The sequence below is a fragment of the Triturus cristatus genome, chromosome 8 (genome assembly GCF_964204655.1).
Source record: "Triturus cristatus chromosome 8, aTriCri1.1, whole genome shotgun sequence".
Lineage (NCBI taxonomy): Eukaryota > Metazoa > Chordata > Amphibia > Caudata > Salamandridae > Triturus > Triturus cristatus.
The window spans coordinates 122,749,823-122,773,013 of record NC_140591.1 but is presented as its reverse complement, the minus strand read 5'-3'; positions in this window follow the sequence as shown (position 1 = coordinate 122,773,013).

Genomic DNA, 23,191 nt, shown 5'->3' with positions numbered 1-23,191 from the left:
ACTCCGCCCGCCACCCTAGCGGTGCCACGACTGGCCGCTAGTGGTGCGGCGGTACTGCCCCTGCAATTAGGATGCCACCGTGGTGGTGGCATCCTCCATTCCCAGCATTGTGGCGGGCGGTGCTCACAGCACCACCCGCCACAATGCTGGGATTGCACTGTGTACATTGTCATGCACAAGGTGACAGGCATCGCAAGGTGCCTGCCACCATGTCCATGACAATGCAGGGGGGTACCATAGGTACCCCCCGTGTGCAACCTCCACCCCATCCTACACTAGGGGCCCGCAACGGGCCGCCGACAGCAAACCCGCATGATGCCGCCATGGAAAGGCATGTCTCCACCTGCATACTAATATGGATGGCGGTGTCATGCAGACACCCCAACCATATTGAGTACCTTTTCCGCCCGGTCGAGTGGTCGACCGGCGTAAAACCGGCTGACGGTCTTTCCGTCTGGCGGGGGAGAAATGGATGGCGGGCGGAGAAGGATGTAGGGTGAATCGCCTGATCCGCCCTACATCCTAATGGACCACTAGGTGTTTATTTATTGAGTGCAAAGTGTCCAGGGTAATCCATAGGAGTCACCAGCTCATTGCCTTTGTACCAATGTCAGTACATCCCAGAGGTAAAGTGAAATGCAAGCTCAGCTCCCATTTATTGCACTTCAACTAAAGCAGCAACCCAGTTGAATGCCAACATTCTACTTGGCTGTGTTCCATGACAGAACACACTTGGCACACCTTGAAGGCACCTGACTTTACAGGAAATACAACTGGTACACCACTAGGATAGGGTGCCAAACCAATAAAACCTATGTTGTTTTTAGAGGCCTAATTCACATTCAGAGCAAGCAGTTTCCAAAAGAGAATGCATGTAGCAGGTGCATGCGATAGTCTGTTGAGTTGGCCACATCAAAACTAAGTGGGAGTTACCTTGAATTCCAATGTTTCACCGCAGATACAGATGAATATGACAGTGTGTGAGATTGGTGATTTCAGTAAAAAAATATCGGCAGCTTTTTCACGACACACTCAGTTGCCTTAAGGGATATGTACATGAGATCAGGTTAAACAAGTCAACAAGACCCATAGTGCATAAGGTAGGAAGTATTCCAAGGGTAAGGGGATTCCCAGTTAGGTTCGATAGAGACGATTGAAGAAACTGATTAGTTGGCCCCAGAGGTGGTTGCACACAAACCCATGGCCAAGATACATCTCTGCATTGACCTCTGAGATCTAAGCAAGGAAGTGGTAGAATATAAGTATCACAGAAATGGTAACTCTATTGAAAAGAGCCAACGTTTACAGTACACTTGACTTGACCACAGTGTACCACCAGTCTTGGTCCATAATAGATCACATGAACTGAATGCCTTTCTAACATGCTTGACATATTTCGGTTTATCCTCATGTCTTTTGGTCTCTTAACAACAGCCCCGGTATTCCATAGGGTCATGGAACGCTTGCTGGGTGCAATGGATGGGGTCTAATGTTTTTAGGATGATGTATTGGTGTATGTAAGGAACATAACAGCAGAATGAGAGTGGTTTTGAATGTTGTTCATAGGAGTGGAATGAAATTACAAACCAAGAAATGCTGATTGCAAAGTCAGAGATGGAATATTTAGGTCATTTGATGGCACGAAGGGAACAAAACCTAAATAAATTTGGTGTTAAGCATAGAAAAGATGGTATCTCGCACTAACAAAGAATAACTAATGTCACTTTACACTTCTAGAAATTGCTGAGCTTTACATTTGTCTTATACAAAATTTTAATTGTAAAATCAGAAAGGACTCAACATACTTGGGATGCAGCATGTGAGGTAGAATTTGAGAGCATAAAAAAGATCTGAAGCTAGCTCCCAATCTTAAAGATTTTGATCCAAGTTTTATGTGCATTCTAAGGTCAGATGCCAGCGACAAAAGGCTAGAACATGCTCTATTGCAGGATGAACACACAATTGTTTTTGCTTCAAAAGAATTTAGAGAAATGTAAAAAAAGGTCTTGGTTATTGAGAAGGAACCCCAGGCTATATAACGTAGGGGTGTAAGATATTAAAGAAGTCAAGAATTTACTATGGGGAGTGAAGTTCAGAATGAAACTGAACATAAACCACTGACGGAAGTTTTTTCCACAGAGTTGCTAACGTTTCATCAAATATATCTAAATGGTTATTTTGCTACAGGAAATGGATTTTGAAATTGAATATCTAAACAGAATACTCCCGTTCACTGCCTGAGTAGATTAGGTGGCAGGGATAGTGATTTAAAACATGCAGATGGTAGGTGGAAAGATATTAAGTTGTCTGTGATAGTCAGTGGTTGTATTTAAAAGAGGAATGGCTGTGTGAAATGGGTAAAGATGACCTTTTCAACAAGCTGAGTGGGTGGATAACCAAAATATGGCCTTCCTGAAAAGAGCTTAATATGAGGAGGCAGCCTTAGTATGCATTACAGTATATTGGGAGTGTCAAAATAGTGACAACTCCTTTAGTGTGCAGGGATTTCCTACTGCATCCTTGGGAAGAGCTAAGCTTAGCATGGGGCCTATTCAAAGAGGAAAAGAGTTGAGTAAGGAAGATAAGAATGAAGGGGAGGCAAGATAAAAAGATAATTGCATTTATTTAAGATACAAATATCAAGGAACAGCGTTTCCAAATGTCTCGCCAACTGTCCCTATTCACAACATACATTCCATTTGTGTCATGTGCATTCTACAAACTATAATGACTGTAGGAAGATGTAACACACCTCCCTCCTCATCAAAAGAAACCCAAAATATGAACAAATCCTTTGGTAAATATATGCATAAAAGTAGTAAACCAATTGAGAGAGAAAAGAACAGGGAAACATAAAATTACTCACTTAAGAAACAGGTGCAGACAGATGAATGCATGTAGTCACACTAAAGTAGATCCCATAGAGTACCTCCATTAACGTCCATGCACTCAAATTCATCCAAATACCTAGGTCTCATCATAGGATTCATAGACATCTTGGCATGCCAACATACACGCTTCCCCTTGGAAGGGGTGCATTGGCCTGGCTGTTGGAAAATAGCAGCACTGAGCTGAAGAACCGGAGGCAGACCTGGGCCTGACGACCCATCTGTTGTTATGAGACTGTGGTGGTGACAGCCTGAGAGTGGGAAGACACCAGGGAGCCCGCTTCATCTAATTATGTGGGAGAGGGATCTCCAAGGTGCTCAGCAGTGGACTTAGAGGCTGCAGGGAAGTCTGGCATGATCAGTGAACTGATGGCAGCTGATGAGGGTGAACGACTTGTTGCTAGTAGCTATGGTGCCGCCCATTCCTGAGCATCCCCACTAAAAGGATCCCCCTTGCCCCTTCTATGGCAATCTCCCCTCCCACAGCTGGAGAGTTTAGTGGTGTAGTGGCATTAGGGGAGGGGAGGATCTCCTCTACAACCAACACCCCCTGTGAAGGAGATTATTGGAAAGTCGGTGCAGCTGGCTCCTTCCTCCCTGCGGAGAGGTCATCCCAGAAGAGCAGGCTGAAGGGCTCAGTAGAGTGTAGAGAGTGAGATCAGAGATACTGGTCAGCTGTGGGGCATGGGATAAACCTTCCGACATTGTTCTATTGGCAGGAGGCCAGCTGGAGATATAGATGATGGCCCACGGACATTTCACTGAAAAGGCCTAGGAGGCCTAACAGGATAGTGGGCTCCTCTCAGCGTTTGGAGGGGCCTTGGATCAGCACTATCTTTGATGGCTCAAGGATGAGGAGAAGTGACAGGGACATTTGGGAGGGAGAGCCCGTGGCAGACCGAACTTCTTGGCAATCAGCGGATTACACCTGATATTTGTGGTGAATGCAGGCCCTGACGCAGCCATCTTGGATTGGGATCGTGGGATAGTACAGCCTGAGGGTAAACAGCACCCAAAGAAAATGTGGTCCTGCTGTGGGCCTCTATGTATCTCCAGGGATGGAACTGGACAATGTGGTCTGCACAGGAGTAGCAATGCACAAAGGGGGTATGTAGTCTAGGATAAGCCTGAGAATTGGTGACCCTGAAGCCCCAGTAGAGCTTTTGGATGGAAGATCAGTGGGGTCTTTACCCTTCGACAAGCTGTTACGCCAGCCCACATGTTGCACGGACATAAAGGCAAAAGCTCCAGGCAATTAGCCTTTTCTGAGGCAGTGACTGGGAGAGGTAAGGGCATCTTGCAGTCTGGTTCTAAAGGGGCCAAGGTGATTCTGGAGTCAGTGTCAGGGGTGTCAGCAGTGTCAGATGCAGCTCTCACTATATTACCAATGGAATTGGTGGAGATCAAAGTGTCCATCAGCCCAGTGAATGCCATGGTTTCAACCACCTGAGTAGAAGTCCCATCACTGAGGGGTGACATTACCAGCATCCAGACTGGGTTGTCCAGAGTTGAACAGAGAATGGTGGATTTTGAGTCCAAATGGGATAATATACTGCAGTGGGGTCCTGACATCTGGGAGCTCTGCCGGTGAATCTTTGACTTGGAAGGCTGGAGCCATTGGAATAATATCCAAATCTCTGGAATTCCAAAGGGGAAGGGAAGGGAGGATATGAAGGGGTTCCTCATACAGCTACTCCCAACCCTACTAACAACCTTTCACCTTCCCTTGGAATTTCAGGAGCTCAAAGGGTAAGGTCCTACCAGCCTCCCTCTTTGGATACTTGCCTATTGCCTTCAACATCACCAGACCTGTCAGATTCTGGAGGGAGCGGAAAGGCACGGACCACATTTGAATGAGAACAGCAGTATTCTCCTCACACCAGACTTCTTCTTTGCAGCAAATCAAACAAGGAAACATTTTCTGGCCTCCGGCACCATCTCTGGAAAAGAGAGGTGAAATAGGGACTTTTGGAGCTGGCACAAATGCTGATCACTTTGAAGAAGGGACACAGGAATATGCTGACCCAGCGGAGTTGGAAAGGCTGCTAGACAGTCTGGACAGCAAGGGGAGGCTACAATTGACATCTCAACATTAGAGTTGCCCACATGACTCCCGAGATGATGGAGGGGATAGGAATGGTGAAATCTCAGAGAAACGCAGTTGTCTGAAAAAGGTGACAAGAAAATGGGGAAAGGAATCAACCAGATCGCGCAGAGACTCCGAGAATGGCAGAAATAAATATTGTTCTCCACTTAAGCCCTGAAGTGACCCTTAAATGGGCATGGGGCCAGCATTTCTGGTTGACTAATTATGTTTGTCTACTTCTTGATCCTTGGACTAGTACGTGGCAGACTGTGTTGTGTTAGGCAGTCAAAGGTCTGGGGGGGCTTAAGGGGGAGGGGCACCGCATCCCTGCAGCCAGGGGTCCCCTCCTGCATGGGTGGAAGGAAAAGTCTGATAGTGGAATGAACACACCACTCGCCACAGCTGAAGATCAAGGAAATATGCTATTACGGGTGGAAGAATACGCGAGAGGATGCATGTCATTATAGGGTTTACCGGAGGAATAGACCATTAACTCAGGTTCACAGCAATGAAGGGGCAATGCCTGAGAGACTGTGGATATGAGACGGGTTGTTCCGATGGGGGAAGTTGGAAGAGTAGGGTGAGTGGGGGGATGGAAGGGAGTTTCACTTAAGATATAGATGTGAGGTCACCCATAATGTTGATGTTGCATGTTCTTGGGGTTTGAGAGAGATGGGGCCTTGTTGAGGTCTCTGGGGGGAAGCTCCCTCAGGAACTAGATTTCTTCTGCTTCACAGTCCTTAGCTCCTCAGTAATCTTTCTGCAGACTAAGGGTCGGAATGGCGATGGTAGGGCAGCCACGTGGGTCCATAACTTAAAAGGAGGTTTGAGTAGGAGTTGGGTTACTGTGGGTCCAGCAATTGCCCTGCCCCCTTCTTGCCCTTGGCAGAGGGACCTGACATCTCAGATTTCTGAGACTTCCCTTTGCCTCAAAGTACTCACTTGGAGCGGAGAGTTGTCACCCCATTGAGACTTTGACCAATGCTTTCTGTTGCCAACAAACATCATACTTGTCACACATGCAGATTTTCACTCTCCTTAGCTTATTTGATGTTCACTGGATGAACCGGGCATATTTAAGGTATGGCAAGGACCAGAAACCTCCTTGTAGTTCTGTCTTTGAACGTAAATGGCCTCAAACACTTCATAAAATGCAAAAAGGTTCTCAACTTCCTTGGTCAGGATAAGTTAGACATCACAAAGATTCAGGAAACCCCTTTGGTACCACCGGAATGTGACACACTGAAGTAAGATTGGGTGGGGCGAGTAGTCTAAGCTTGTCCTGGGGTACTCCATCCCAACAACAGCCCACAGGACCAAGGGTGTGGCAATACTTCTTTACAATCAACTCCCATATATGCATACCAAATGGTTAGGTGAGTAGAAGAGGTATGTTTTTGTTATACTCCAGATTCAAGAAGTATAACTATTTGTAGGGTCGCTTTACGCACCGGTATGTGACAAAGCTGTGTTCTTTTCTAGGCTGAATAGAATATCATATTTGTTCGTCAGGACAAAGCTGGTAATCAGAGGGGCCTGAAATGTGGTGCTGGACTCTGTACTGGATACGTCATGCGTCCTGATTGCAAACACAATAGCGATAGGGCCAGACCATAAGAGTTGATCTCTGATACTGGTTGGCCCCTGGTGATTGCTACATCCCGGGCTTGGGACAACACCTTCATTTTCTGTGTCCATGGAATGAGAACCCACTTAGACTATTTTCTTGTTTCAGTGTCTACCTTATGGGATGTGGAAAAGTAAGTATCATTCCAGGGTCAGTTTCCGAACATGATATGGTGCCACTTAGGCTTAATCTCGATACTGTATCCCCACCTGTGGCATCTGAACACGTCCAGAGGTAAAGAGCCGACGGAGAAGCAACATATGTTCTGCTGGATCAACCTGGTTCAGAATGTAGGGTAAGTTGCTTTCATTTCCCCTTTATGGGGGGCAGGGAGAGTTAGTATTAGTGTGGAACTGATGGGAACATTTGCTGTAGCTAGAGAGCATGGAGAACACACTAGATGAGACCTAGAAAAGGAGGTGTTTAACCTGACGCAACAATATGCAAGTCGCCCACCTTCTGAAATGCTTAGAGCACTCACAAAAACCAAATATGAGTTTAACGTGCTATATACCTCCCAGGCCTGTAAGGCTCTTTTCTATTGCGACAACAACACTACAACAGGGAGAAGAAGGCAGGCCATCTTTTAACCCTACAGCTGAAAGGGATGGAAGCTAATCGCATGTTCCCAGCAATCAGCAATAGGCACGTAGACCTTCTCAAGCAGCCCAGTGAAATCCTGCTGGAATTTCACCATTTCTATTCCCGGCTGTACAGTTCAGACCCCAAGGCGGACTGGGTGGTTAAGGAAACTTTCTTGTAAAATATGCCCCTCCCTAGACTGTCGGCGGACCAGGCAGCTTAATTATATGTAGATATCAGGGAGGAGTTAGTACTGCAGGCTATTGATGACTTGAATGCAGGAAAGCCTCCGGGAGAGGATGGGTACCTGGTTGAGTACTATAAGATGGCTAAACACTCTCTTATGCCAGTTTTTCTGAGGGGTTTCCAGGAAGCAGGGAGCTCAAGCAGACTGGCTGATGACTTTACCAGGGACTGGATTGCCCTTATTCCTAAGCTGGGCAGGGACCCATTGGAGTGCACTCATTCTAGATCCATATCCCTGACTAATGTGGGTGCTATAATTTCAGCTAAGATTTGGGCAAGTACCCTGAAACAGTGTATCACTGACTACATACACCCGAATCAAGTGGTATTTGTACCAGGGACAGTGTCTTCTAATCATTTTAGGCCCTTGTCTCATATACTATGGAAGGTATGGGATGATGGCGAAGAGAAAGTGCTTGTTTGCTTAGATGCAGAAAAGGCGTGGAAGGGGGGTACCTTCTCCACACCACGGAAAGGATGGATTTTGGCTGGATGTTTCTGACATGAGTGAGGAGCATGTATAAAGACATGCAGGCGGTAGTGCCTTTAGGGGGCTTTACATCGCACAGTTTCCAGGTTGAGATAGGGACGTGACAGGGGTGCCCTCTGATGACGTTACTATTTCTTTTGGCCCTGGAACCATTAGTGGGGCAATATGTGAAGACAAGGGATTTAAGGGTATTCGGACAGTGGCTCAGGAGCACAAGAAGTTCCTCTACGCTGATGATATTCTCTTTATGTGCTCCACCCCACAACAATCTACAAAAACACATAGTTGCACCTATAGATCAGTTTTCAAGCTTTTTGGGGTATTGTATTAATTGGACTAAATGTGAAGCCCTCCCACTATCACGCTCTACGGTGGCTACTGCTCTGGGGTATCTGCCCTTTCATGGAAGCAGAGTTGTCTTAAATAGCTAGGGTGTGGATCAATAGAGTTCTGGAGGCTATGGTCATGGATAATCGAAATCCTCTGATGGATAAAATGGACAATGATTTTAAAACATGGGAAGCTTTGAACCTGTCCATATGGCGGAAGTGCAGGCAGTGAAAATGATGTAGCTCCCAGATTTATTTAAATCTTCAGTTTGCTGACTTTACCTGTCCCAGGGTCCTTTTTGCCTCAAATAGACGAATGTACATGGTCATTTCAGTGGGTGGGTAAGAAACCGCGAATCAAAGCTTTGTGCTTCTTCTAAGGTGGAAGAGTTGAGACTGCCTAACATGGAATGATCTTGGCTTGTGCATCAACTGGCCCATTCAGTCTGCATGCGTAGCACATTCAGGGAAACCCCTCCATGGACCACCTTGGGGCGCCATTTTCTGGGGACTTCTGAGGACTTAATGATTTATTATAAGGAATTACCAGCAGGGCCTAAAAAGGGGAACCCAATCATACACTCTTCTAAGGTAACGTGGAAAAGGTTACATGCATTGCTGGGATGACTGGGGACCTTGCACGCTGAGTCTCTTTTGTGGCACAATGTGGCCATTAGGCGTGCAGAGATCAATTGGCTAACATGGGAAATTTGTAAAACATCAGATGTCTGGTGGGCGTGGTTAAGGAGGATGGATACTATCTTTTGAAGATCTGCAGAGCTTGTATGGTCTACCAGGTACACAGCTCTGGAGATACTTACAATTGAAGAGCGCCCTGCGTGAAGCACTCAGCGGCCTACTTATGTCACCATGACTACTTTCCGAGATATGAAAATACATAAACACATGGAAGATATTCAGGGCACTATTTCGAGGCTTCAAAACCTCCTCATTGACAGTGTGTATCCATCAGGATCAGCACAGAAACTGAAGAGATGGTGGGAACACTGACTTGATATTATTTTGATGACTAGGATTTGGAGATGTTCATGGATGAGAGTAACCAGGGCTTGTAGGAGGCACAGAGGAAATTCAGTCATTTTAAGATCATGCACAGATGGTGCTGGACACCGGCCAGACTTCAGAAAGTTCTGTTGAGTGTGCACTCCCAGTGATTGGAGGTGTGGGGAAGAGGGGGGAGACATAGCACATATATTGTGGGAATGTGTCAGAATACTGGCAAAATACGAGCCACTCTCGTGGCAGACCTGGGGGAACCTCTGCAGTTTCAGATGCAGATAGTTTGTTTGCATGATTTCTCAGCATTGCCCAACCTGTCATATCATGTAAAGTACTGGCTCTCAACCGTATTGGCAACAATTGATGGTAGGGATTCTGAGATTTTAGAAGACCATAAAGGTACCGCACCGTGGGCAATGGTTGGAGGATATGTATGAAACAGTGCAGTTTAATATTGAGACATAATGGCAATTTGCAGACGTTTAGAGACATGCGGGTTATCCTTTGACATTGATAAGGCAGGAGGGGTAGGGGAAAGTAGACGAGTGAAGGGATGAATAACTTAGGCGCTCAATAGGATGGCGGGCAGACATCAGTCCACCCACCATCATAGCGGTGCTGGGACCGCCCGCCAGACGTGCGGCGGTACCACCAGTGCAATTAGGATGCGCCCGCCATACTAGCGGGCGCATCCAGGCCTTTTAACTTTACGGACAGTGCTGCTGGCTGCTGCACCATCCGCAATGGAAAAAGGCCATGCTGAGCATTTCACTGAACACAGTGCAGGTAAATGCAGGGTGAGTCCCCCCAGTGCACCCCCCCAACACAGAGGGGGGTGCCCGCAATGGGCCTCCAATCCAGCCTCTGTCTGTGTTTTTGCGGTGGGAAGACTTCCGCAAAAAGACAGGCGGAAAGGGATTTCTTAATCCCTACGGCGTTGCCTACTAAGCACCGCCGCAATGCTGGCCTGTGTTTTGGTTCCACAAGGCGGGTGGAAAAGGACCGTCTTGTGGGACCGTAGCAGACTGGCTTTCCGTCCGCCGCGGACACATTGGGATTCCCACCGCCATCCTAATTTGGCGGTGGGATTTTCCTGTGTGATGGAGGTGGTGGTGGCGGTCCTTCCGCCATCATAATAAACCCCATAGAGTCTTTTGTAGGGGTGTGGTAGGGGGAGAAGTGGTGAGGGAATATGTTTTTTTGGACAAGTTCATTGGTTGCCAGCATGAGTTTGGGGGGTGGAAAAAAGAGGTGGAAGTTGTACATATGGTAGCCAGATTTACTGGCAGGATTGCAATGTATGGTTGTTATTGGACCATGGAACCTAATAAAGGATAATTATTGTTAAAAAAAGGAAACCTCGCCCAAAATCTTCTCTCTGTCAGATCTACATGGTGATGAATCGGTCATACCCATTACAGTTCATCATGAACTGCATTTGCCAACTTTATTTAGATTCCACACTCTCTCATTCTCAGCCTTGACAGCAAAACCAAACACCTCAACAACTCTCAAAAGTCTTGAAAATTCAGAGTGTGGAAGTCACCCAGTCGGCACTCTCACAACAATCATGTCACCCACAGGCAAGCATCACAAACTTTCTGAAAAAATACTTTGCCTTGCTCGCCTTCTGTCTTTCAGATTTGTCCTCTCTCCATTCACCTTAATTTCCTCCTTCAAAACAAATCTACTACCTTTTACATTTTTCAAACTGTGGAGTGAAAATCTACAAGCCTACAATTCTTTGTACCGTTCCTATTTGAAATTCAACCATAACGTTTTGCTAGATGGATTACCTCCCCTAAAGTCTGGTTGAACCTTTCCACTACACCATTGGTCTCTGGATTGTACAGTCACAGTGCTAAACAGCCCAGCCCTGGATACTTTGGTGGCAGTACCTCATCATGCTAAATTATGCAAAACAATACACAACCTATCGAACACCCATATTCTGAGATATTCAATAAGCCTTATCTTCTTTCTTCTTTGATGTAATACTAGGTGGGCATTGAGGATGTGGTGCAAAGTATGATATAAACATAAACTGAATCACCAACAGATCAGCATACCTAATGCAAGCACTCCCCTGCGCATCCCACCACACTTCCTTCAGTATCTGTATTACCTTTTCACGCAACCAGATCAGCATGTAGCTTAGGATTTTAGATCAGGATGAAGGCAGGATGTTGACTTCAGTTAAGCCACTGAATAATTGCCTGAAGGAATGGAGCGCTTCTCTAATCCGAAAGTCCTGTAAGGCACTTTACACATGTGCCCCACAATAATGAATTGTCCAGTCCTGAAACAGGTAAACCTTCTGGTTACTTCACCCTCCAACTATCACAGGTGGCTATCCCTTTACATTGCTGCAAGCTGGGCATTAGATGCTGAAGGCGATGTCATACATGGTAGGAGTTGCAGTCCTGTATGTACTGAGTTGTTACATTTTCAGAGAGCTCCTGTGGTAAGATTCTATTGTAAGGTGTTAAAGATGCCGCCCTTGGTGGTTCGACTTACTGTACAGTTTCAGATGCACTGATGTCCTTTGCAGGTCCGTGACACAGGATGATGTGCTGACGTCCACTGCACTTGTGACAGAGAATGACAACATCCAGTGCAGACTGGTGAAACAGAATGATGTGACATTGTCCTCTGCAGGTTTGTGACTCAGGATCCACTATCCACTAGATGCTGTTATCATGAAGTCAAAGGGAGACAGGAGCTGCTCTGAAGATGTGACTGAGGCCACACATATTCCTGATTGCCTAGTAATTGGGTGTGGGCAGGGATTGCCTTTATAGCCCAATAAGATAAGATGGCTGCTGAGTAAGCAACTCATTTCCTGGTTGTATAATCGCTAGGGGTGGGCGGAATTTGTGTAATCGCGTTACGCAAATCTCCGCGAAACGGTAAAAAATCTCCGTGAACACGCAGAAATTCCGCGAACACGCGGAATTGCTTGTTCGCAGTGCTTTTTTCCTGTTCATGATCGCTGTTTGCGTGCTCGGGGAGAAATATCTCGCGAACACGCATTTTGAGACCGCGAACAAGCAAAAAATTCGCGAAGTTGCGGAAAGCAGAATTTTGGGCAATTTTGCGTTCTCCGCGGAACGCGAAATTCCGCAAATTCCGCAAGCGGAACGGAATTTACCGCCCAGGCCTAATAATCGCCGGGTTCATACTATGACATTTCTGGGTGACTCATTTCCTAATTGCATAATCATCAGGCCCATTCTGGGTGACTCATTTCCTGATTGTATAATCACCAGGCTCACACCATGACTGTTCTGGGTGACTCATTTCCTGATTATATAATCATCAGGCCCAGCCTGGGCGACTCATTTCCTGATTGTGTAGTCCTAAGGCCCAGGTCATAACGTAATTGTGTCAACACAACAACTACACACAAACTGTATGGGGTGAGACCACACACAATCAGATGCACATGTGGAAAGCACATAGATATGCCACACAGAGGCATTTAGGTTATAACTGTGGGTTTATGCAGAACGCATCCCCCAAGATCGCATCGTACGACTCAAAGGGTGCACATTACAACAAGCGTAATATATGGAGGTTTATATCCCCATGAAAAGGTGCTCTTCTTGTCCTATCTTACATCATTATTATGCAGTGCTTGCGCTAGTCTGCACAGACCTCAGACTAGGTTTGTGGCATACATCTTACTTAAACCAATCTCTAGCATGAATTCCACAATATATTATTGTGATGAATTAGATTTAGAGTGTTATTCTGTCTGTGCATGTCTCAGACTGGCTTTATCATGATGAATGTATCAATTAAGGGTCTCATTAAGGATCTCACATTAGCTTTATCCTGATAAACACCTCTATAAATGCAGATGATTCACCCACTTCCTCTGTGTTTTCAATGGGAACACAGGTAAGATTCTACTTGCAGGGATACATTGACTAATTAAAGAGGCCACTCTTTTGTTCTATTATACCGCACTCATATCACTAGGTGGAGCTTTCTGACCCTATTTTATGTAATCAAGCAACTAAGCTATCTCAGCTATAACAAAAGGTGGCAGTGGTATTCACTGCAAAGAAATGTGTCACACTATATCAGGTCAGCTCCCAGTGAAAGATAATTTGTAGATGTTTATATGATTTTTGTAAAAAGGAAAAAAGAAATATCAAGTTTATTCTACTTTAACAGAACTTTCCTTTTGCATAAATTCAACTCAAAAGCATATGTTAGTCTTGTACAAGGATACAATGCAGATCATCTGCAATCAGTTCAAAGTATAATTTATGAGATCATATGAAACTACAAATAATACAGAAACATTAGTCCACTACAACTCTGAGAAACCCTGTTTAGAGACGGCAAAAATACATAAAATACATCAAGGTTCACAAACGTTTTTGATCATGATACATTCCTATAACTATGTTACTGTCATTTTTCATGATAAACACATCAAAATGGATTACAACCCTTGGATGCATATTCTTTACATATTTCTGTAGACATGACCTACAAATAGTCTTTGCAGAGAGAATAAAAATTGAAAGGGCCATGAAGCAGATCCCTGATCCGCTCCCCCAGCAAAGAAGGCCTTTTGGACTCTAAACGCGTGCTGCTGCCAGCTTTCTGTTATGTGCTCTGTGCTACCTGCATGTGTATTTTGTTTCCAGTGAGTTAGCAAACATGTTCTGCCCATTGGTCTGCACTAGTTTTTCCTTTCCTGTACTGCCCGCATCTATAAAACTGCCCTTAGTAAGTTCAGCAAGCTATTTCAGCCGCACTGGTGTATCTTTTTCTTTTTCCTGCACTGTGCCATTTTGTAGCCAACACCTGCTCCTTCCCGCCTAATCGCTGCTCCCATCACCCAGTGCCCTCCCCCCAGGACCTACTTATTTGAGACTGCAGGGCAACCAAATTAAGCAGGTCCCTGATCCTCTCCCCTAGCGCCGCTGGTCTCCTGGACTCTGTCAAACCCTCTGCTGACAGCGTTCAGCTCGGTGCTCTGAGCTGCCTGCATGTGTATTTTGTTCCCAGTGAGCTAGAAAGCTTTTTCTGCCACATTGCTCTGCACTAACTTTTTCCCCTCCTGAACTGCCTGCATCTGTATAACTGCCTTTAGTAAGTTTAGCAAAGTGTTTTAGCCATACCTGTGTACCTTTTTCCTTTCCCTGCACAAGACCATTTTGGAGCCGATGCCCACTCCTTTCTGCCCCTTTGCCTACTTAATGGAGGCTGCTATGTGGCCGCACTGCTGGCACACCGAAGGGGCACCACAGGCAAGTCCGTCTGCACCTGGACCGTGCTCAGTGCCAGGTACCCTGGTCCTCCTGCAACCCACAGATACTCCGTGGAAGAGCTCGGAGCCCTGGATCCTGGGCTCCGCAGCAACAACTCGAGGAAACTCGATTTTCGATCTCGATCGTATCGAGCCGCCATTTTGTGTTCCGCCGCCATTTTGTGTTGCCCTCACTCAGGCAGCATGGCGAACGAGTCTTTTCTGCTTTTCCTGCAGCATCGTGTTGAAATAGCCGTCTGCCTCTGTTTACGAACTGGTGTCAGGTACTGGCCGAGTCCACTAATCCCTGTCTGGTCTGACTAATCCCTGTCTCAACTATCTGTTGGTTCGCACCATTCTTTCCTGACTTTATCTTATCCTTTGGCCTTCGCTGTCCTCTGCTCGTATTCTCTCGTTTCACAACTGTACTCCAAAGCACACAAACGTATCTCGCCACCTGCAAGTCAGTTGCGGACACGTTAATGAATTAACCTGTGGGGAGGAACGACAAACACAGTTGGAGGAGAGGCTTCTTCGGGATACTCGATACTTTACTTCTCAAGTTCTTTTCATTGGTAAAGCCATGTTTTTGTACTTTTCTTATTGCCTCTTTTTATATACATTGGGAGTATTCTTGGTTAATCTGTATGCCATCCATGTACGATAAGAGATTGTGCGCCACGGAGTGAAGTGGCAGTCTCCTGAGAACATACCGAGTATACTTCTGGGACAACTGTACTTAGCTGCAGCTAATAAATCTGATCTTCTACGCCCAACAGAGTGTCCTGTGTCTCTGTTAGATAAAGCAAGTGGACCCAGGAGATAAAGGCGTTCCCTGCGCCGCCAGACCCATAAGGTTTCTGGTTCTTCAACTGGCGCCCAACGTTGGGCGGCTTCAGAGGTAGTAGTCCTGCCTGAAGGTCGTGAGGAGCCCCACAAGAAAATTCCGGAGGAATCGCGAGCCACGTCAAGCGACCCCTGTATATCGAAGTGGTCCGAAGGTCTTTTTCAGTGCGGTTTCTCCTTCCTGACGGCTGCTGATGACTGCTGCCCTGACTGCCGCCTTGCTTTGGCCCTTCTTTGGTGATGTATGGTAAGGCGAGACGTTAGACGGGTCTCTGTTGGCGTAAGAAGACATTTAGTTAAGTATTGGTGGTGGGTAGATCCCACCATTTTGTTTGGTCCTTTGGGTCTTTGATTCGGCTATTGCAAAAGCCGAAGCCGAGGGGTGAGTACATTTGTGCTGTGTTAATTGATTTAACCCCCTTGATGTTTGTGAAAAGTCCAGTGAAGTAACGATGCCTGGTCTGAGTAAGTTTAAGAAGTTTTGTTGCTTTGGTTGTGATAGGGACTCCCGGCTGGAGGACTCTTGTCCAATTCCTTCGGTTGGAACTCCCACTTATGAGCTCTATTCTAAACATGGTGTTGGCCCCATTGCCTTTAATGAGGCATGGATCCGATACACAAAGAACGATGGTGTTTTACAGTGGCCACAGAACGGTAGCTTTGAGCATGGCATATTAGATAATTTGGAAGCAGTTTTGTTTAAAAGAAAAGCCCGGCCGTCAATGTTTGACTCTTTCCGCTTTTGGCGTAAGGAAGCCAAACAGAGAGAAATTAAGCAGGCAAAACGAGATAAGAAAGCACAAAGTATTATACAGGCTGCCCAGCAGTTTAAAGATAATGAGATCGATCGTGAAATGGAAATTTCAGAAAGACAGCATCGTATGGCGATAGATAAATGCTATCCGGTGTTGCCTACTTCCCCTCCTGATAAAAGTAGGGAACTGGAGGAAGACCCTTTGATGTCTCACCTATTGAGATTGCCTCCTCCCTATGTACAAGGCGCTAATGCACCCCCAGTATTACAACCGGTTCAGCCATTAGTCGCGCCTCTGCCTGCTCCGGTTCCTCCGCCTTTGCCCCTTCAAGCATTGCCGCCCCCACTTCCTTTGCCACCGGTTGCTTTACCTCCATCCCTAGAGCCACAATCTCCTTTGCCTTCGGCTCCCCTTATAACCGTTAGTTCTTCTCCTATTAGTTCGCCCAATACTTTGTCTCCTGTCCTTATGTCCAATTCTCCTACTGTCGGTAAACGGATCACAGATACCGTCTCTGGTTTTCTGTCTCCTTTCTTTGAGACTCTTAATATGTCTCCGGCTTTTTCTCGGAGACAGTCCCGTAGTCAGCTTCCAACCATCGATGAACGAGTGGTATTGGATTCTCTCGCTCGTAAATGGATCGAGAAAGGTCCCTTATATAGTGCGAACGATATTTTGGCTACCCTTCATCAGTGGGAAGCGCCCACGCAGAGATATGTTTTTAATGTTATGTGTGACACTCTTGTTAAAGGTTGGGAGGATATGGATTTGGGTTCAGTTCCTCAGGGTCTGTTGGATGTTCAGGCTAATTTCGATAAGGGACTCATCGTGGGTCCCAAGATTGAGGATGCTGTAAGGACACTTGTCTCTTTTAGATCCTTATTTTCCTCGCAGACTTTCTTTGATTCCGATCCTGCTGTTAGGCTGACATCCAAACATTATCCAATGAGAGAGGTTCCTCCAGTATGGAGAGAAGAGGTTCCAGCAGCAGGTGCTAATCTAGCTATTCCCGCACACTTCCAGCGTATATGGGTACATGTCCCCTGGAAAAGATCTGAAGTTTTGGCTCTTAAACAGTCTCTACCAGATCCCCGTAAAAACCCTGCTGGTTATTATAAAGAATTGTCTCGGACTGTTGACGCCTGCATTATGAATTTAGCCGATATCGATATGTTAATGGGGAATGTAGGCCCACAAGCATTATGGGCTCGAATTCGGAAAAGAATCACGCACAAGAATTAGGTGGTGATTGGAATGCTATAATTGCCGCAGATGCAGCCCAAGTGGATGGTGCTAAGCCTGATGCTTTGATTTCAGAACTACCTGGTAGGATTATCGCTTTAATGAAAACGATGATGCCTGCCTTGCGAGTTTATTGGGATAAACTAGCTGCGTGTAAACAGAAGAAAGATGAGAGTGTCTCTGATTTCTTCACTCGTTTTGAAGAGACGTTTATTGATCACAGTGGTCAGGATATGACTACAGAGGGTGGACAGTGATTATTTGTAGACAAATTCATATTTAATTTGCTTCCCGAGCTGTCACATAAGTTGAAAGACTCTGAAAGTTCATGGGCTGTTTCTTCCTCTGCGCAGATATTGGCTACTGCTCAATATTATGAGAACAGGGATAAAGAAGAGAAATATAAGCAAGAGAAAAAGACTAAAGAATTAAAAACGAAGGTTCTTCTGCAACAGGCTTATCCTCCCCGTCTTGCTCAGTGCCAGTTTCAACAGCCTCCACAGTTTCAGAGGGTATATCAAAAGCCCGAGTCTTTTGTCCCGCGACCTTTATTAGGTCCTAACCAATGTGCCTATTGTAGAGAGGAAGGTCATTTTAAGAATAGTTGCCCGGTTTTATTACAGCGTAGTGAAGGATCATCGGCTCCACGAGGTCGGGGTATTCATCAGTTAGCACCCAGGGGTAGAGGTTGAAGTGTGTTGACCCAAGAACAGCGTTCCCTTCCTCCTCCGAATTCTATGAACTACTTTGATCAACAAAATACTCAGTCTACACAGTATTACAATGATGATGATCATGTTGAAGGTGAAAATGAAAGCCTTCACGCTAACTAGGACAGCCATAGACAAAGTGAGGGAGTTGTATCGATTCCAGTATACCAGAGTGGACCTTATGTTAATGTCACTACAATGGGTGTTTCAGAGCCATTCCTTTTAGATACTGGTGCGATGAGAAGTTCTATCATTCGCTCTAAACTCCCTGGGGCACCTTTGTCTGGCTCAACGTATGTATCAGTAGGATTTTCTGGCGCCCCGGTTTGTAACTGCCTATTTCAATTGGCCCCTATGACTTAGAAGCTCCTCTTCTTTTAACAACGGGTTGCGTGAAGAATCAGTTGGGTTTGGATCTATTGAGAAGATTGCATGCAACGATATATTGTTCTCCTTCTGGTGTACATCTAACTCTGGGGAGAAACTGACTTCTCCAATGTATTTGTCTAAAGATCAATTCCCACCTGAATTGCTCTCTCTTCCTGCAACGCTTTGGGCTACGGGTCCAAATGATGGTGGTTGTCTTGAGATCCCGCCTTATGTTGTTACTCTCAAGCCCAATGTTAAATTGCCTCGCATTCCTCAATATAGAATTTCCAATGAAGGTGAAAGAGCGCTTTTGGATATCATTTATGATTTGGTTCAGAAGGGTGTGATTGAGGAAACGAGAAGAAATTTATGTAATAGTCCTATTCTTCCTGTTCCTAAACGCACCGACCCTTCTCAGCCTCCTGTTTATAGTTTTGTGATTGATCTTCGGGAGGTTAACAAAATTGTTGTACCGCAGTATCCGGTTGTCCCAGATATTACTGCCTTGTTAACTATGATACCTGACTCAGCGGCTTGGTTTTCTGTCATTGATTTGAAGAATGCTTTCTTCAGCATTCCTATTGCAGAAGAAAGTAGGGATATTTTTGGTTTCTCTCTAGGAGGCCGACATTTCCGGTTTAAGCGTGCACCCCAAGGCTATTGTGAAAGCCCCTCGATTTATAGTCAAGCTCTGAAATGTCAGCTTGATGCTTTCCCTTTGCCCTCAGGTGCTACTCTTATTCAATATATGGATGATTTGTTAATTGCTGCTGATTCAGAGGATGTCTGCAGGAATGTGACTGTTGCATTGTTACGTCACTTGTCTGATCTTAATCATAAGGTTTCGCCTTCTAAACTACAGTATGTTCGTCGAGAGGTTACCTATTTGGGTCATCTCTTATCAAAGGAGGGAAGGCGATTAACCCCAGAACGAATTCAAGCAATAGCGCAAATGTCTGTGCCATCCACACAAAGAGAAGTGCGTGCCTTTCTGGGTATTACCTCTTATTGTAGGCAATGGATCCCAAACTTTTCCTTGCTGGCCAAACCTCTGTTAGCACTCACTTTGAAAGACACGCCCCAACCCCTTCCTTGGACTGACGAATGTCAGAAGAGTTTTACTGATTTACGTACTGCTCTGTGTTCTGCTCCTGTGTTGGGTACTCCGGATTACAGTAAGCCCTTCACGCTCTATGTCCATGAAAGAGAAGGTTGTGCGTTGTCAGTCCTGACACAACGATTTGGAGATAAACAGCGGCCATGTGCCTATTTTTCAGCTACGTTAGATCCAGTAGCCAAGGCATTGCCTAGTTGTCTTAAAGCTACAGCGGCAGTAGCAGTTTCTATTCGTCAGTCCACTGGAGTGGTGCTAGATAATACTCTCATTGTTATGGTACCACATGCAGTGGATACCTTGCTAAATAGGACGAAAACGCAGCATCTTACGAGTGCTCGCTTGTCTGGATATGAGCTGACGCTCTTGGCTAGTCATGTGCACATCAAACGATGTAACACTTTGAATCCAGCCACTTTGTTACCCCTTCCGAAAGAGGAAGATATTCAAGAACGACATGATTGTTTTCTCCGTACTGAGGAGGAGACAAAAGGTAGAATTGATTTGAAAGATACGCCGCTAACAGATCCAGATGGGATCCTATGGGTGGATGGGTCTTGTTTCAAACTGCCGAATGGTGAGACAACTTCAGCTTATGCTGTTACTACCTTGCATACAATTGTGGAGACAGCACGCATCAGACATAATTCAGCTCAGGCAGCTGAACTGATAGCTTTGACCAGAGCGTGTGTGTTGTCTAAAGGAAAGAGAGTGAATGTGTATACCGACAGCCAGTACGCGCTCGGTGTGGTTTATATTTTTGGACGTTTGTAGAAGGAAAGAGGATTCCTTACCTCCCATGGTACTAAAATACAGCATGGTCAATTGGTGACTGATCTTCTTGAGTCACTTGCCTTGCCTACCCAGATAGCAATTGTGAAATGCAGTGCGCATAAGAAGATTACTGATGATGTTGGTAGTGGAAATGCTTTTGCGGATGAGGTAGCGAAAAGGACAGCCAGAGATGCTACAAGTCGCATGTATGTTGCGGGCCCTGCAAATTGGGTCAGGGAAAGAGGGATGTGTGAGGACACAATAGAAAGTGTGAGATCGATTCAGGAAGATGCTACAGAGAAAGAGTTGAGAAAGTGGAAAGAAAGTACAGGAATGTTGGATGAGATGGGATGTTGGGTAAAATTGTCAGAGCCCCAACGTTGGCTGTTACCAGACGCCTATGTACTGCCTGTAGTTACTATGGCGCATGGTCCAGCCCACATCAGTGCGAAAGGAATATGTAAACTCCTGGCTCCAGTATGGCAGAATGAAGGGATTCCAAAATGTGCAGATAATGTAGTGAAGCATTGTATCATTTGCTTGATGTACAATCCGGGAAAGGGAACCCCAACTCCGACAGGTCATTTTGCTCCCCCGACACATCCTTTTGAGGTGTTGCAAATAAACTATATTCACATGGAGCGATGCAACAATCTCAAATATGTTCTAGTGGTGGTTTGTGCCTTTTCCAGATGGATAGAGGCCTACCTTTGGCTCTTCTGTCCACCAGAACAGCTGTGCATTCTCGTTTGGGACTTAGCCCATACGAGGTGGTTTTCGGATGCCCAACTAATGTATGGGGAGTCCCTCGCCCTAGAAAATATTCTGATATACCATACCCAATGCTGATTGATTATTTGCACGACCTTACAACTAAATTGCGTGTTCTCCATCAACAGGTTCAGAACGCTTTGCCAGAGGCCTCTACAGACCCAGGTCATTCCATCCAACCAGGTGACTGGGTTTGCGTGAAGAATTTCCAAAGGACAAAGAATTTGGAACCTCGTTGGAGGGAACCTCGACAGGTCCTCCTGGCGACGCGAACAGCAATAAAGGTTGAAGGAAAGAAAAACTGGATACACGGCGTGCACTGCAAGAAGGTGCCTTTGCCTTTGCCCTTTGATCAGTGGGTCCGTAAGGGTATAAGTGACTCTGAAAACGAAAAGGTTCCTAGGTTCCTAACTTTTAGCGATGCACGCCTGAGTGGAACTCGGTCGGAGAAAGAAGACGACGATATTCTTCAGGAAGCTGTACCACCAAATCTCCGCTTGAACACTACAAACCCACAAACATTGTTTCGAGACCAGACTGTACCTAACAAAGTCCGTTATAATCTCAGGCCAAGACTAATTATGAAAACTTGAGATTCTCTCTTCCATGTTGTTTCTATCCCGGTTGCAGGGTCACGGTAGGAGTCTTGATTGTGACCTGAGTAGTGGCAATAGGCCTGCAGGACGTGCAGTGTCATAGGACGGCAGATAATCATAACCAAGTGATTGAGGAAGATTGCCGTGAGCATCCACTTAGAAGATGGAGACTACATTAGGAGAAAGAGAGAAGAAGAATAAAATAAGAGAAAAATATTTTAAACTAATGTACAGTCGTTGTGGTATAACGTTATGTGTTTTTATATTATTGTGTATTTTATTGGCGTGTATAGGATAGATTGTTTATGCTATGCAGCAAAAAGTTGTCCCTACTTCTACCTCTTTGCCTTCTTGTTCTACTGTCTCTCCACATCTATTTCATACACTTCCCCAACATGAGTTCATAAGAAGAACCGAATACTATAATAATTCATTTGTCCAGTTATTGCACCAGCACCAATTAGTAATTAATACAACCGACTGTTGGGTGTGTTGACTTATGCCTCATACCACCGAAAAAGGGATGCCGTACTTAATCCTTCCGTTCTCCTATGAAGGTTCCGCTTGGGCTTATTTTGTAATATTCTCTAACGCATATCAGAGCCGATTTAAACGATCTGTCAGTTCATATATTGGTGGTCCAGATTTTAGTCATAGTTCGTTGATAAAGGGAATGGTAGCTATGGCTAAAATCATGGTAATTGTAAAATTTCTGTTGACAAGAGAAAAGCATATACTAATTGGAACATCACTCATTACATCACTAGCCTTAATGATAAGGTGAAACAAAGAGAATCTCCACCAATTTGGACTGTACCTCATCACGGTAATTTCTGCTTACAGATAAATGGTCAGACTGCTAACGCTAGACAAGAGAAGAGCTTCTGTTCCCACACATACATCTACATTTCTCAGAATTCGCCACCGCTAGTACCGTCTCAGGGCACGTATTTTATTTGCCACGATAGAGCTTATACGTGGTTGTGGACTGGTTTCTCCGGAACATGTTATATAGCTTTCCTTCTTCCCCCTACATATACTGCCTCTTCAACTCAACATAGAAACAGATATGGCAGAGGAATTATTGATTCCAAGGACACAGCAGGACAAGAGGGAGGAGATTTCCTCAAAGGAATTCTTCCTTTTTGGGGTCCAATGGCCAATAGCAGAAACATGAGACAATTGGTTCGTGTTGTAGAGACTACTATAGACATCACGGTAGGAGCCTTAAGTAATATTACAGCTGAACTACAGGCGGATCGTCTTATGACATTACAGAACCGAGTTGCCTTAGATGTTATTCTGGCGGACCGTGGTGGAGTTTGTACATTGATCGGATCTAGTTGCTGTATTTATATACCTGACGAAGCTCCGACGGTATACCAAGCCATCTCTAAATTACATGTAATCTCTGAATCGATTCATCAGGACGAAGGAGATTGGTCGTTATTGGGATGGTTTTGGGGACTACTGTCAA